The sequence below is a fragment of the Tachypleus tridentatus genome, unplaced genomic scaffold (assembly GCF_004210375.1).
Source record: "Tachypleus tridentatus isolate NWPU-2018 unplaced genomic scaffold, ASM421037v1 Hic_cluster_2, whole genome shotgun sequence".
In the NCBI taxonomy this organism is placed as follows: domain Eukaryota; kingdom Metazoa; phylum Arthropoda; class Merostomata; order Xiphosura; family Limulidae; genus Tachypleus; species Tachypleus tridentatus.
The window spans coordinates 28,036,318-28,053,219 of NW_027467782.1; the positions used below are offsets into that span (position 1 = coordinate 28,036,318).

Sequence of the window (16,902 nt, forward strand, 5' to 3'; positions counted from 1 at the left end):
AATTACATGGAGAATGGTACATATCTTTGAAGTTATTGTTTTAATGTATAATTACATGGAGAATGGTACATATCATTGTGCATATCTTTGAAGTAATTGTTTTAATGTCTAATTACATGGAGAATGGCACATATCATTGTGGATATCTTTGAAGTTATTGTTTTAATGTCTAATTAATGGAGAATGGTACATATCATTGTGGATATTTTTAAAGTAATTGTTATAATGTCTAATTGCATGGATAATGGCACATATCATTGTGGATATTTTTGAAGTAATTGTTTTAGTGTCTAATTACATGGAGAATGGTATATATCATTGTGGATATCTTTGAAGTAATTGTTTTGGTGTCTAATTACATGGAGAATGGTAGATATCATTGTGGATATTTTTGAAGTAATTGTTTTAATGTCTAATTGCATGGATAATGGTACATATCATTGTGGATATCTTTGAAGTAATTGTTTTAATGTCTAATTACATGGAGAATGGCACATATCATTGTGGATATCTTTGAAGTTATTGTTTTAATGTATAATTACATGGAGAATGGTATGTATTGTCGATATCTTTGAAGTAATTGTTTTAATGTCTAATTGCCTGGAATAATGGTACATATCATTGTGGATATCTTTGATGTAATTGTTTTAATGTCTAATTGCATGGATAATGGTACATATCATTGTGGATATCTTTGAAGTAATTGTTTTAATGTCTAATTACATGGAGAATGGTACATATCATTGTGGATATTTTTGAAGTAATTGTTTTAATGTCTAATTGCATGGATAATGGTACATATCATTGTGGATATCTTTGATGTAATTGTTTTAATCTCTAACTACATGGAGAATGGTACATATCATTTTGGATATCTTTGAAGTATTTGTTTTAGTGTCTGATTACATAGAGAATGGCACATTGTTTTAATGTATAATTACATGGAGAATGGTATGTATTGTCGATATCTTTGAAGTAATTGTTTTAATGTCTAATTGCCTGAATAATGGTACATATCATTGTGGATATCTTTGATGTAATTGTTTTAATGTCTAATTGCATGGATAATGGTACATATCATTGTGGATATCTTTGAAGTAATTGTTTTAATGTCTAATTACATGGAGAATGGTACATATCATTGTGGATATCTTTTGAAGTAATTGTTTTAATGTCTAATTACATGGAGAATGGCACATATCATTGTGGATATCTTTGAAGTTATTGTTTTAATGTATAATTACATGGAGAATGGTATGTATTGTCGATATCTTTGAAGTAATTGTTTTAATGTCTAATTACATGGATAATGGTACATATCATTGTGGATATATTTGAAGTAATTGTTTTAATGTCTAATTACATGGATAATGGTACATATTATTGTGGATATTTTGAAGTACTTGTTTTAATGTCTAATTACATGGAGAATGGTACATATCATTGCGGATATCTTTGAAGTAATTGTTTTAATGTCTAATTACATAGAGAATTGGTACATATCATTGTGGATATTTTTGAAGTAATTGTTTTAGTGTCTGATTGCATGGAGAAAGGCACATCATTGTGGGTATCTTTGAAGTAATTGTTTTAATGTCTAATTACATCGATAATGGTACATATTATTGTGGATATTTTGAAGTAATTGTTTTAATGTCTAATTACATGGAGAATGGTACATATCATTGCGGATATCTTTGAAGTAATCGTTTTAGTGTCTACTTAATGGAGAATGGTACATATCATTGTGGATATTTTTAAAGTAATTGTTATAATGTCTAATTGCATGGATAATGGTACATATCATTGTGGATATTTTTGAAGTAATTGTTTTAGTGTCTGATTACATTGAGAATGGCACATATCATTGTGGATATCTTTGAAGTAATTGTTTTAATGTCTAATTACATGGATAATGGTATATATCATTGTGGATATCTTTGAAGTAATTGTTTTGATGTCTAATTACATGGAGAATGGTAGATATCATTGTGGATATTTTTGAAGTAATTGTTTTAATGTCTAATTACATGGAGAATGGCACATATCATTGTGGATATCTTTGAAGTTATTGTTTTAATGTATAATTACATGGAGAATGGTATGTATTGTCGATATCTTTGAAGTAATTGTTTTAATGTCTAATTACATGGATAATGGTACATATCATTGTGGATATATTTGAAGTAATTGTTTTAATGTCTAATTACATGGATAATGGTACATATTATTGTGGATATTTTGAAGTACTTGTTTTAATGTCTAATTACATGGAGAATGGTACATATCATTGCGGATATCTTTGAAGTAATCGTTTTAGTGTCTAATTACATAGAGAATTGGTACATATCATTGTGGATATTTTTGAAGTAATTGTTTTAGTGTCTGATTGCATGGAGAAAGGCACATCATTGTGGATATCTTTGAAGTAATTGTTTTAATGTCTAATTACATCGATAATGGTACATATTATTGTGGATATTTTGAAGTAATTGTTTTAATGTCTAATTACATGGAGAATGGTACATATCATTGCGGATATCTTTGAAGTAATCGTTTTAGTGTCTAATTACATAGAGAATTGGTACATATCATTGTGGATATCTTTAAGTAATTTTTATGCAAAAACGTCTCCTTTGGGTTGAGAAAATATTTTACATGGAAGAGAGAACAACGTTTCGACCTTCTTCGGTCATCATCAGGTTCACCATATATAATTACATCTTTGAAGTAATTGTTTTAATGTATAATTACATGGAGAATGGAAGATATCACTGGATATTTTTGAAGTAATTGTTTTAATGTCTAATTACATGGAGAATGGTACATATTGTGGATATCTTGAAGTAATTGTTTTAATGTCTAATTACATGGAGAATGGTACATATCATTGTGGATATCTTTGAAGTAATTGTTTTAATGTCTAATTACATGGAGAATGGTACATATCATTGTGGATATTTTTGAAGTAATTGTTTTAATGTCTAATTACATGGAGAATGGTACATATCATTGTGGATATCTTTGAAGTAATTGTTTTAATGTCTAATTACATGGAGAATGGTACATATCATTGTGGATATTTTTGAAGTAATTGTTTTAATGTCTAATTACATGGAGAATGGTACATATCATTGTGGATATCTTTGAAGTAATTGTTTTATGTCTAAAACGTTACATGGAGAACGAGTACAAATCATTTACATGGAAGATCTTTGAAGTAATTGTTTTAATGTTCTTACATCAGAAAGGTTCATATCATTGTGGATATCTTTGAAGTAATTGTTTTAATGTCTAATTACATGGAGAATGGTACATATCATTGTGGATATCTTTGAAGTAATTGTTTTAATGTCTAATTACAAGGAGAAAGGCACATATCATTGTGGATATCTTGAAGTAATTGTTTTCATGTGTAGTTACATGATGAATAATATTTACCATTGTGGATTTCTTCAGGTAGTTGTTCCCCTCATTCTGGATTCCTGTGATTTGTGAGGGGACCTCCCAGGGGAGGTTCTGTTCTTTTAGTTTACCTCTTTTGGGATCTAAAGATCCACCAACATGTGTGTTGTGCATGGTGACCCATGAAGAGGAGGAGAAGATCCTGATGGTTGAGGGGTCCAACCTTAACATACCACTGTGGCCTTGAATTTCTGTAGATGGGCAATCCCTGGGTTGCTCCCCTTGGGTCAGTTGGCTGGTTTACTTGGCCTAGGGTTAACCAAGTACCAGTGTTGGATGTTCTCAGCAGGTGTTGTGGACATTGTACCTGATGCTGGTGTTTGGGTATAGTGCTCATGAAACCCTGGTGTTGCTGCAGTGTTCTTGTTTGGCATTGTAATGCATCCACTCATAGGGCTTTATGGTGGGTGGGGACAGTGGACACCGAAAAATTCTTTTTTTATTATGGACCATCCAAATAAAAAGTTAACCAAAATAGTGAAAAACAGTTTATGAGTAAACAATCACATTTTGAAGATTCTGAGCAGCAATCTTTAACATTTGTAACTTCTGTACCTTCTTTTATTATACTACATTTTCTTTCAGACAAACCTTTAGGGCAAATGTCTCCCTTTTTCATTCAGAAGGGACCAGAAGGTCTCACTGGCTCTCCAAAGTTGGTCAGAAGGATTCGCTCTTGTGACATATTGGTAGAAATATCCACATCTCGAGCACAGTGAATTCCTTTTACATTCCAAGGCAATATACCTATTGAGGTTATGCCTCATTCAACTTTGAATTCGTAACAAGAAGTTTTTGTTGATAAAAGGAGTTGAAGAACATCCTGAGTCAGAGATTCCCACTGGTTTCTCCCACCACAAGGAGTTTCTTCAGTAAGGTGTATCTCCACTCCCAAAGATGGAATTATGATGCCGATCAATGTCCTCATTTTAACATTTACATCACAGCATCCACCTGCTACCAACAAGGCAGGTTATTTTAACTGCAAGGTACGGCCATACATTCCAAACCCTCTCGGATAGTTCCAGTGTCAGCCATTTGATCACTGGAGACATCATGTCTTGGTTCCTTTACATGTGCTCGTTGCAGTGGCAAGGATTATGGTGTCTATGAGTATGAAACAGACCCTTGTTGCATCACTTGCAATGGCTCTCACCCATCTTACTTTTATTCTTGCCCTAAATGGTTGGAAGGAATAAAAGGTACAGTGTTTAAAGACGATTCAAAATATTACTTGCCCTGAGGCTTGAAAATTGCTATCTACCACTTTATGTTGGACTTATGCTGATGCACTTCATTCCACTACTACAGTGGGAGTACAGACAGATCTCTCTGTACCTCCAAAAGAATCATTCTCAAAACAAACAGAAAGTCTTCTGACATCCATGGTTAAAAAAGTTAATGAATCAATGTCAACACCCATCTTTGTCTCTAACATTAATTTCAGCAAACCCCAATATCTGCTTCCTTTGGTTTTGGTTACACTTTCTTCTCCTTTCCCAAGGTGCAAAATGATCATTTGTTTGCACCCTAAGTCACTGGAATCCTCTTCTAACAACAAAGACTTGCCCAATCAACCCAGGGTAGGATCCATTGAGGTTGGTAAACCTCCCTCGAATAAAGACAATAAAGAAATAAAACATGGTCTGCACCCAATTTGCCTACACGTAAATAAAAGTAGCCACCTTGATACAATGGAACTGTTGAAGTTTACATTCTAATCTGGGTGACATCAAAACACTTATTTCTTTCTACCATCCTGTATGTCTTTCCTTACAGGAAATCTTTCTGAAACTTGCTGATACAATCACCTTTCAGCAGTTTTCTTTGTACAGAAATGACAGGCTGTGTGATGGACAAGTGCATGGAGGGGTAGCACTGTTGGTTGATCAGCATGTGCTTACCCTGTCTTTGTTACTCAACACACCCTTGAGGCTGTAGCCATTTGTGTTTCTTTGTGTCGTACCATCACTGTTTGTTCTCTCTACCTGTTGACTAGAGAGACCTATGATCAATCAGACCTTGATGCTCTCATTAAACAGTTGCCATCTCCATTTTAATGCTGGGGGCTTTAATGGAAATCGTCCCTCTGAGGAAGTGCTGATATTGATGGGAGGGTCACCCATAGAGTGTATGCTCTCAGATCACAACTTTTCTCTCTTCAATAGTGGTTCTTATACTTATTTTCATGCATCTAGTCAGTTCTTTACTGCTTTTGATCTCTCCATTTACTCCCCTTCACTATTCTCCCACTTTTCGTGGAGGGTTGACAATAACCCATGCAGCAGTGATAATTTTTCTACAATTTTGAGAGAGACTGGCTGTGGTCAATGCCACCCAACCCATGTGCACCAATGGAAAAAGGATCAAGCAAACTTGCTCTCTTTCACTGTTCTTACAGAACTTGATCCTGCCATCATCTGTATGCCATCAATAGACGACTGTGTGACAGCAATAACTGACTGTATTGTACAGAAAGCTGCTCAAAGTATTCCTGAAGCCTTGACATGTTTTCCACAATATCATCATCTGTGGTGGAATCTTGCCTGCCACATGGCACAGAAGACTCAAAAATGGACGTGGGATACTTTTCATAGGTATCCCACATTCTCGAATCGCATCGCTTTCCAACAGGCCCTGCACATGCTTGGTGGGTAATATGTCAAAGCCAGAAGGACTCTTGGATTAAGTTCACAATCAACATATCACCAGTTGGGCAGAGTGATTACTTCTTTCCTTTGAGCTGATTGTCTCTGTGACTATAATCGTCCCCTTACACTGGCTCTTCATCAGTCTGTCAGTACATTCGGTTGGACCTGATGATGTGCTCTATGAAATGCTGTGCTATCTCTCTCCTGCTTCTCTTGCTGTTTTTCTGATTGTTTTCAACCAGATGTGGCAGGAGAATGTTTTCCTGATGCCTGGCACTGAGCTATATTCCTATCTTTCTCTAAGCCTGGGAAGGATCCGAAGATTCCTTCAAACTACCATCCAATTGCTTTGATGAAATGTCTCTGTAACACCTTAGAGAGGATAGTTAAAGCTCGTCTTGTTTGGTTCCTTGAAGACAATAACCTCCTTTCGCCCACCCAGTGTGTGTTCTAACGACAGTGCTCCACCATGGACCACTTGATTCGACCTGAAACATTAATCAGAGAAGCTTTTCTCAAATGACAAAATCTTGTATCAATATTCTTTGATATTGAGAAGGCTTGTGACACAACATGGAGGTATGGCATTTCGCTAGACCTCCATATATATGGGTTACTTAGCCATTTACCCATGTTTATTAAAAAATTTTTAATGGACAGGTGATTCCAAGTTCATGTGGGTTCAACACATTCCAGTTTTTATCTACAGGAACTTGGAGTTCTTCAGGGCTGTGTTTTGAGTGACACATTTTTCAGTATAAAGATTAATGCCATCACTGAACTACTCCCTCTTACTGTTGCATACGGTCTCTTTGTCAATGACTTTCACATTTCATGTCAATCATCAAACATGCAGTATATTGAGCGACAGCTACAAACTGCCCTCAATTGTTTTCTGAAGTGAATCACTGCAAACAGTTTTAATTCTCTCTCTCTAAAACTGTTTGTATGCACTTTTGCCACCAATGGGGTATTCACCCTGATCCTGAACTCAATATTGGTGAAGTTGTGCTTACTGTGGTCCCTGAAACAAAGTTCTTTGGGCTTATCTTTGACTGTAAGCTAAGCTTCATACCACACATCAAACAGCTACAGGTCAAATGTACAAGAGCACTGAACATCCTCCATGTCCACTCTTTCACATCTTGGGAAGTGGATCAATGTTCTTTGCTAAAGATATATCAGGCTATTACTTGTTCAAAACTGGAGTATGGATCACTGGTCTATGGCTCTGCCAGCACCTTGGCCTTCAAGATCATCATCAGGGACTTCAGCTCTGCACCAGGGCTTTCAGCACTTCCCTGTTCATAGCTTATACGTAGAATCTCATGAACCTTCTTTGCACCTCTGCCGTTTGCAACTGTCTTTACTGTATTCTTCAAAACTTCAGTCCTTACCATAACATTCCACCTGGGATTATGTTTTCCTTCCTCAGTGGGCCATGCTTTTGTAAAACAGACAGTCAGCCATTGCTCCTTTTGGCCTTTGTATCCAAGTACAGTTGGATGAATTGGGTCTATCCTTGATAACATTTGCTGTATCCACTGGTCAGCTCATCCTACCATGGCTTATTACAGTCCCAAGATGTAACCTTTCTTTAAGTCATCTGAGAAAAGCAGACACTCCTGATTGGAAATACTGTATGTTATTTGCAGAACATCTTTCAAACCACCCTTCCATTCCAGATGGTTCAAAATCAGGTGACTCTGTGGGCTCAGCCATGGTTTGGTGGTTGTGCACAGAATCCTCTCTACAGTTTCTGTGTTCACTGCTGAACTGTATGTCATTTCTCTTGTCCTGTATCACACAGAAGCTAAGCAGTACTCAAATTGTACTATTTATACTGACTCGCTTAGTTCTCTACTGGTCCTTGAATTGTTTCATCTTAGTTCTTACTGATATTCAAAATCGACTGGCCCATTTCTCTTTAACATCTACTTCTGTCCAGTGTTTCTAGATACTGGGCCACATTGGTATTTGCAGGAACGAGCTTGGTGACACTGCAGATAAATCTGTCTGCTCTGGCTCTATCACTGCTGTTTCTGTTCCATACGTGGACTATGGTCCTGTATTCAAGGCTCAGCTTCATGCCAGTTAGCAGTCGACTTGGAGTGAGCAACGTGAAAACAAGCTTTTCTAAATAAAACGTGCTATTGGACTTTGGCTATCTTGCTTTCTTAAGGACCAAAAAATGGAAAGAGGAAAATGTCCTAACTAGACTACACATTGGTCACAGTTTTTTAATTCATCGTTTTCTTTTATCTGGGACTGATGAACCAATGTATTGTCTGTTACATTAAGCCACATTTTACTGTTTCGGTGTCATTACGACTTAATTATGGCACCATTTTAAACATGTTTTGTCCCAAGGTTTATTTGTTAGACATTGTTATTGGCAATGGTGACATTGTCCACCTTTGAAATGTTTTTAGTTGTTTAAAGTCTATTAATCTTTTTAATGCTATTTAAGTTTGTTTGTTTTTTACTTTATATATTTGACATTTTTTTGATGTGATTCACTTTTAAGAATCAAAGTACATCTAGTTCGATCTAAAATTAGAAAATGGCCATAACATCCAATAACTTGAAACCAGGAATGGAAAGACCAACTTCAGGTGACTGATGCTACTTTTTTAACTACCTGTTGGTCATTCTGGCAAGTTATGATAATTATAATTATGCTGTAAAAAGTCCTTCACAACTTGTATTACTGTAGTTTTTTTTTTCTTACTGCTGTAGACTAGATGTAAAAGTTGGATTTAATGCTATTTGTGTTTTTAATTCAAAAATGTAACTTTGTTTTGCTTTATTTTAATTTCCTTTAATGAATTTTAATAATTTTACTTTACTTTTAACTTTTAACCAGATGTTTGGTGCACATAGCCTGGTTGCTAGAACACCAAATCAACCAGCCATCCATGTAATTGTTTCCATGTCTAGTTGCATGGAAATGTTACATTATATTTGGGGGTATCATCATATCATCAGATATTATTCTTTTATCTTAGTAACAGTGAATTAGAAGTATGTTTTTTATTATGCTGCTTTCAGCTGTGTTTTCTTTTTCATGCTAAAAAATGTTTAAATGGTTTAGAAAGATATTTAACATGATTCTCTATCTCAGTTGTGTTTTTCTTTTGTTAGTTTACTTTTTATATATATATATACTAGTTTTTCTGTATTCGTCAGACACTGAAATGTAGTTTGTTAAGATTTTAGGGAGTATGTGTTTGTTTTTTCTTCCAGACTACACATGTTGACAGATATGGAGAAAGCAGTCTAAGTTTTTACAGGTCTCTGCCCTTCATTTCAAGGAAGCTACTCCTCAGTCAGTAGATTGAACTCCACTCTTAGAAGAGTGAAGAGGAAGAAGAAAATTGGTTCAAGTATGTGTTTCAGGTTTTACTTTTATTGCAAATAGAATATATAAAACTGCAGTCTCAAAAGCTAGGAATGATTTTTTTATCTAATGATATTGATAATTTAACTTATAGTTTGTATACATTACTGATTATTTCTTTAAAGCTTTAAAGATACCAAATGAGATGTGAAGAGAAAAATAGAAAGCACTTATCATTCTTGTTTTAAAAAAAAAGTGTCTCATTATATATCGGGAGCAACTACTCTAATGATAAGAACTTCAACATTTATATCTTTGATATTGTACATTTTTTAGGTACGAGAACACATTTCTGAGTTTAAAAACATAAATTGTTTAAAGCAGATTATACAATATAAATAATAAAGAATCATTTAATGATCATATACACAAACGTTTTAAAATAATTAGTATACTAATAATCAAAGTCTACATTAAAACAAAGATTAAAATTTTATTAATCTAACCTTGAACAGGCACTTATAGTTCTGTTTGTCTCTCTAGAAATAATTAAAAGTAATATAGAAATGAAATTTACTGAAATACCATGACCCAAACTTAAAGATATACCATTTTAATTATAACAACTGTTTCATTGGTTTTCATATAATATTTGTCTATTTTTACTTAATTCTTTATTTTAAAGGCTAAAATTTAGATGAATTATATTTTATGATTATAAATGTTTGTTAATTGTATTTAACTTCCCTTTAAACAGTACCTAGTAGAGGAGATCTTGAATTAGAAATAATATTTTGTATTCATGAGTGTTTTTTTTTTTTTTTTCTTTGTTTTACAGTCCTCACTTCATTATCAGGAACCTCTTCTTAATCTGTACCGGTTCTCCTTACAATAGCCAAGAACCACATTCCTGAGCAGACCAAAAAGATTGATTACGAAATCGTAACTTGCTGGTTACAAAGTGCAAAACTTGCCAGAAAGTAGGTTTTATTACACTGCAAATAAATTCTTGTAATCACCTCATCTGTACTGTTCCTTTAACTTTTCAGTCAATTATTAATCTGATCTATTCTTTCATTAATATCATATAGTAACATACATTTCTCTGAAATGTGTATGGAGTATTTCAGAGGCATCAGACCTGAGGTGTTGTAACATCCCCACTTTTACATATTTTACATGCATAGCAACTGTAAATTATTATATCAATTTTCTGGTGAGGACATGCCCTAAATCTTTACAGACTTAGCTGACTTTGACAGCAGGGGGAAACACTTTTAGCAGCTTCTTATACTTTAAATTCCTCGTTGTACATTTTGCGTGTCTAGTCAAGCACTCCACCTATTTCTCTCCTTCCTGCACCACTAATACTGAAGATATCACATTGATAAGTTCCTAAACCTGTCAGTGCATGCATGTAGAAGTTATTACTCATTTCTAATTCTTTGTAAGACATTATTGAGCTTTTATGTACATTCTCACAGAGAGAATATTATATAATGTGTTTATGGGGTATCATTTTCTTCTAACACTTTGTTCACATTAACAGAATCATTAATGTTTATTAAAATATTTTAATTTATAATCACAGTAAAGTTATATATTAGTCTCACAATTTATACAAGTAGCACACCTTGGTTGTAAGCTTCTGATGAAAATTTAAACTAAATGCAGTTTTAAAAAAAACAAATTCGTAATCCAGTTTACTGAGTTAAGTTGGGGGAGTATTTCTCATCAAAATCTGACTTTTTGATTCTGTTGTTAGTGTCACATAGTAAAATGTTAAAGAAATAATTTATGATCCATGATGGTGAGAAAACCTGCTACATAGAGTTTTTCTCTGCCCATACCAGCCGTTTTTACATATATATTTTAATTATGCATTGTCACTTTAGCCTAAAATTATGTCAAGTTAAAAGACATGTATTATTTGTAACCCAGTTATAAGTTTTGAAAGAAAACTTCATATTTAAAATGATTCTATCTTCATAGGTAAGGTCCATAAGTTTTATACAGGAATGATCAAACAAAAGAGGACATTACAAACCAAATCATACTGTTTCAAAAATAATTTTGTTTACCATCTGGCATTGCTTTTATTTCTCTTTTTGTCAACAGTATGATAATGGAGATTTAAATGTGTGCCATTACTCAGAATATTGTAAGAACCATTGAACTTTGTCTAGAATAGATTATTTATGAAGTAGCTTAATTTTTAGGGATTAGCTTGATACCAGAGTAGCAAAATGTCCAAAATCGTGAGGGTACAGACCTCAAACTTTACAGAAATATGGAGGCCTACTGATGGATGTAATGAAACTAAAGCTTGTTTCAGTTGATCTGATAGATATTTGATTATGTTCTTCTATCTCACATTTTCTGTACATAAGTGAATAAATACAACATACATGTTTCAGGGGACTGTAAGTCCGGCATAAGAGGTGATGAGGATAACATTTTGTATGTGTGGATTGATATGGTTCTTGTGCAGAACTGGGTTTGAATATGAAAATGATATTGTATTGATAATTTGACAATTACCCCACTAGCAGTTTTCTGAACTTTAAGGTGGAATTATTCTGTGGCATGGTGGGCTTTTATAATAGATTACTTTTACCAGTTACTGTGTATCTCTTATATTTCTGAATTCTAGTGTTTTTTTAGTCTTGATGTTTCTACAGCATATTGGAATCCACAGAAGATGCTGTATATGATCTCTCTCTGTTAGGTGATTTGATGCAAATTAATTACAGTTGTTTTTTGGCTTCTAAATGCTTTTCTGACTTAATATTGTGTACATATCCTGTATATGTGTTTTAGAGAAATCTCTGACATATAGTTTTCTTCTTAGAGTAATGCTAAAATAATAGGACTTGAACCCCATATAACAAAAGGTAATACAAATAAATGTATACATCTGGTTACTACTGATATCATACATAATCTACCTAGGATATCAATCAATCTAAACTTGTATACCCCTATTAAAAATATTCAAACACAGAGAATGAGTCAATGATTTTGTTGGAGTGCTGCAGCTCATGTTGCCACATAGTTGTGTTCTGTCTTACGATTGTACATCTTGACAATATTCTGACAGCACAGTCTCCATTACAGAAGGCTCTTTCATGCAACTGTCATGTAGAAATTACATCTGAAACTTGATAATTAGGTTTTTCAGCTCGTAATCTACAGATTACAGGATTGAACCTCATTACTGAACATGTTTGCCCTCTCAGCTGTGGGAACATTATATATTGTGACAGTCTGTCCCACTATTCAGTCTGACAAAGGTTAGTGGTGGATGGTATTGACTAATTGCTTTCTATATAATTCATCACTCAAAATTAGAGAAGGCTAGTGCAGATGGCTCTTGTGTAGCTTTGCATAAACATTCAACAACGAGTCTCAGGACACCATGCTTTCTATAATTGATTTAATTTATGGGGACATTAGTTTCTCAGTGCTTGTTTTGGAAGTTTGTTAGCACAGGAATCTGTAAGTGCTGTATCTAGGTTTGTTTTTTTTATGATAATAAATGCTCTTTGTTTTAACTCGTGTATTTTTATAGCCACTTCAAGTTCTTGACATGCTTGAAGCTTTCATGTGTTCATCAACTAATCTTGTGCATATTAATAGCTTGTATTCAAGTTCACTGCTAAAGTCCAGAACTGGTACTAGATTTGAATCATTAGCATAAATATTATATTTGATAGTAATTCATCTGATAACTGTAGAATTAGTACCATACACTAAGTGAAGAATTTATTTAAGAATGAGTTGTAATTAAATTATCTCATTAGATTTAACTGTTATTAAAAACTAAGAAGTATCTGTGTAATAATTATATTGCATAATTATATTAATTATGTAATAATTAATTGCACTATTATATTGCATACATTATGATTAGAACCCATTAACTGTACAATGAATCATGTCCATTAATTTTCAGAATAGTATTTTCAACCTGTGTTTTTTAGAAGTGGTCATCAACAGAGGGCTTATAGTTGTCTGCTAGAAGCTTCAGTATTAAACATACCTGAGACATTTGTGGAAAAGTCTAAGTGGCACTGGAATAAAGTAAATATAAATCTCAGTGGTAATATTTTTTGTAATTATTAAAGCAGATACTGTTCTTAGTTTGTAAAACTTTTGATGAAATTATTTAAAGTACCTCTTTTAATATTTTGAAATGCCAAAATTGTGAAATTGGAAGCTCCAGGATTTTGCTGTGATTTAAAATTTTTGAACTATTATGTTATAATGTAGTAAATTTGAAAATTATTAATTTATAAATGTCACTTTTTTTAAACTTTGAAACTGTTAAATTATGAACATTGTATGTTCTAAATGTATACATTTGAAGTACAAGATTCTGGAACTTAAAAGCATTAAGAATTTAACCTTGAAGTGAAAAATTTTTATATTTGAGGCAGTAAAAATGTTTTCTCATCAAACACCATAACATTTGGTATTTCTAAACTGTAATATTTACTTTGAATCTGAGTTTTGTGAAGATTATAATGATGAATTTGTAATTAACAAAAATGTTACAGCAGTCTATTTATTTTGGCACTTTACTGGCAAATTTTAGTGTTTAGTTATAACAGTTTTCTGTCAACTTGCATTTTTTGAACTAATAGTAAATAAATAAATTTTATTTATGCATATGATTGTTATCTCAAATTAGAACCACATCAGTGCAGTATTAGTATCTTATACCTCTTAAAAAAGAAACAATTAGTTCAAATGTGAGTTGCATTACATCAAAAATAAAATTTCCAAAATATATTTATATCTTCTTACCTTACAGTTATTATTCAGCTGCTATGGTTTCTTTTCCTTTGTCCATCTAAGTATAGGTCTGATTTTTTTCTCCCTTGCTCCAGTGTTTTATTTCACCTTTAAATCTGTCTCATCACACTTTTCACCTACATCAATGTGATCTCTGTTTTAAAACTGTATATAAGCATTTTGTAACAGGTGCATGTAGTACAGTTGTTGAAGATATTTTATGCATTTTTTCAGGTTATATATTTGACTTTCGTGAAGTAAAAAAAAAAATTGTTTGGTATGTACGTTTACAGCTTGAATTCATGAATTAATGTATCCAGCATGGAAACAAATTAGGCCTCTCCTATCTCACCTCTGATATATAACATTGCTCCCAAATTGGGAAAGGAGTCGCTCTTAGTTGAGGCTGTCCATGACCTTATCTGTAGTAAGGTGGAAACATAGGTTTGATGTGGTGGTCTCCAGGGGACTGTGATGCTGAACTTTTAGGTGATCCTGGACATTCTGGAGAGAATTTAGATTTGCTTTTTCTTGTGCCTTCCTTTCATCTGTTTGCTTCTAATGAGGCTAATTTTGATCACCTTTTACCAACTTCTTTTCTTTACTTAGTTCATTCAGTGTGTCATGTTTTTGTCATTACTTGGTGGGTTTTCCTTGGGGGTGGAAAGGTCTGAAGGTGAGTACTTAGTCCTCCCTCCATTCCCTAATACTGAGGCTCATATAGAGATGTTTACTGCTCAGTTTGGTGAGTACTTAGTCCTCCCTCCATTCCCTGATACTGAGGCTCATATAAGAGATGTTTATTGCTCAGTTTTGTAAAGGGACAGCTATGTCTTGTCTGCCATGTTTGTCAGAACAGCACGTTTAACTCATTATCATGAGGTAGATACACGTTTAGACTCTCAGAGAATAGATCAGCTCCTGAAAATGTTAAGTTCCATAAAGAAGTTTATGCTTAATCTGAATATATCACAGTTTTGTAGGATTTGTTTGACCTTAACTAACACTGTAATATTTACTGTATGGACACTTTTTTTTCTCCTCATTTCAGTTGTCGACTTCAACACTTTCCTGAATTTCGTGGCTGGTATTTCATTGAAACATATTAGAGGGCATTTGTCTACTTACTGACAACCTCCATGTGTTATATGAGTCCTTTTTCTCAAACTCTTGATTTTTGCAGGGATTCCAGACCCTTCATATTCAAGGGCTTATGTCACCAATCTGCATTCGTCTTAGTTGTTGGTTGCTTGACTTTCCTCAGCTCTTACAGGAGGTCTAGTTCCAATGTTGTCCTGACCCTAACAACAACCCCTTGTTTCATCATTACTTACAATATTTTATGCCCTTATCTACAGGGTTCCATGTTCAATTGATTGGAGTATTGCCAGCAGTGTAAATGACTACTGTATTCCTTTGTGTCCTGTGGGGACTCATCTACATTAATTTTTGTACATGTAGAAAACCTTTACCACAGATCCATGGGTACTACAGGCCCTTGCATCAGAATTGATCATTCATTTCTCATATCCACTACCATTTTTTCATCATCTTATAGTATTTCACTTCCTGCAAGTCCTCAAATGTTTTAACTTCATTCCATCCATGGTTATCAGAGATGTGTTGGTCATTGGAGTGATTGAGAGAGTTGTTTCAGTTCTTACTAAGGTTTATTTCTGTATATTTGTTGTGCCCATATTGTCATCAGTCTTTTCATTTAAATCAATTCCTAAATCTTCCACAGTTCACGGTGGAGTCATTCCTCATTCTATATTGGTGTTTTTTTTGTTGGGAATGTTGTTGACCATGTTTAATGTTGCTAATGCCTATCTACACATTTCCATGGTGAAGTCATCCTGCTACTATCTATGTTTTGTGCACAAGGGTTTGGTGCTGCAGGTCATCTCTCTGCCCTTTAAACTCACACTGGTTCCATATGTTTACAGTTTATAGTTCATGTTATTTTCTTTACCCTATCTCAAAATGGAATCAGTCAATATTAGCTATCTCGTAAGCACCAGAAAAAAAACAACCAAAAAAGCACCCATCTTTTCTTTCCAGAATGACTTCAAATTGTAACATAAACCTACATTCTTTTATCCCAAGAAGTTTTAAGCTCATAGCAGAATAAATCTACTTATAACTAAACCATTATCCCACCATTATAAGATGTTAATCACCTGGGAAACATGCAGCTCACGTTACATTAATAAATTAAATTTACTCGTGAGTTGCTTGCTCATGAAAAAATATTATTATTACTTATTTTGCCTAAACTAAACTAAAAGGATACTTATTTTTACACTTTAGTTACTTTTATAAATATACATAAAAATAAAATGATTAACAATTTTCATTTTTTTCTTGCTATTGACTATTAAAGTTTACAAATCTTTTTTAATTAACCCCATACCCTGGGCCTGTGCACACACCATTACTTGGACATCTTGCTACTAGTAGCAGCATCACAGCACAGTCAGATACTATTTCTCTAAAGCAAAAAAGATAGAATTTATTATCAGAGCTAAAACTTCTCATTTTCTTTGGAACACTCAACTACCAGCCTTTTGGTCTCTAGTAACCCACCCTTAGGCATTGACAATAGTTCTATTCAGTCATAACTGGACTGGATTGTGCTTATACACCTAC

At 33.7% G+C, this 16,902-nt stretch overlaps 1 long non-coding RNA gene across 1 annotated transcript; it reads left to right on the forward strand.

Moving 5' to 3' along the window:
* The first annotated feature begins 9,214 nt into the window (after positions 1 to 9,214).
* On the forward strand, positions 9,215 to 13,569 carry LOC143243007 (uncharacterized). Its single transcript, XR_013023664.1, has 3 exons — positions 9,215 to 9,502; positions 10,295 to 10,436; positions 13,440 to 13,569. It is a non-coding gene; the product is annotated as an uncharacterized LOC143243007 (long non-coding RNA).
* Positions 13,570 to 16,902: the final 3,333 nt, after the last annotated feature.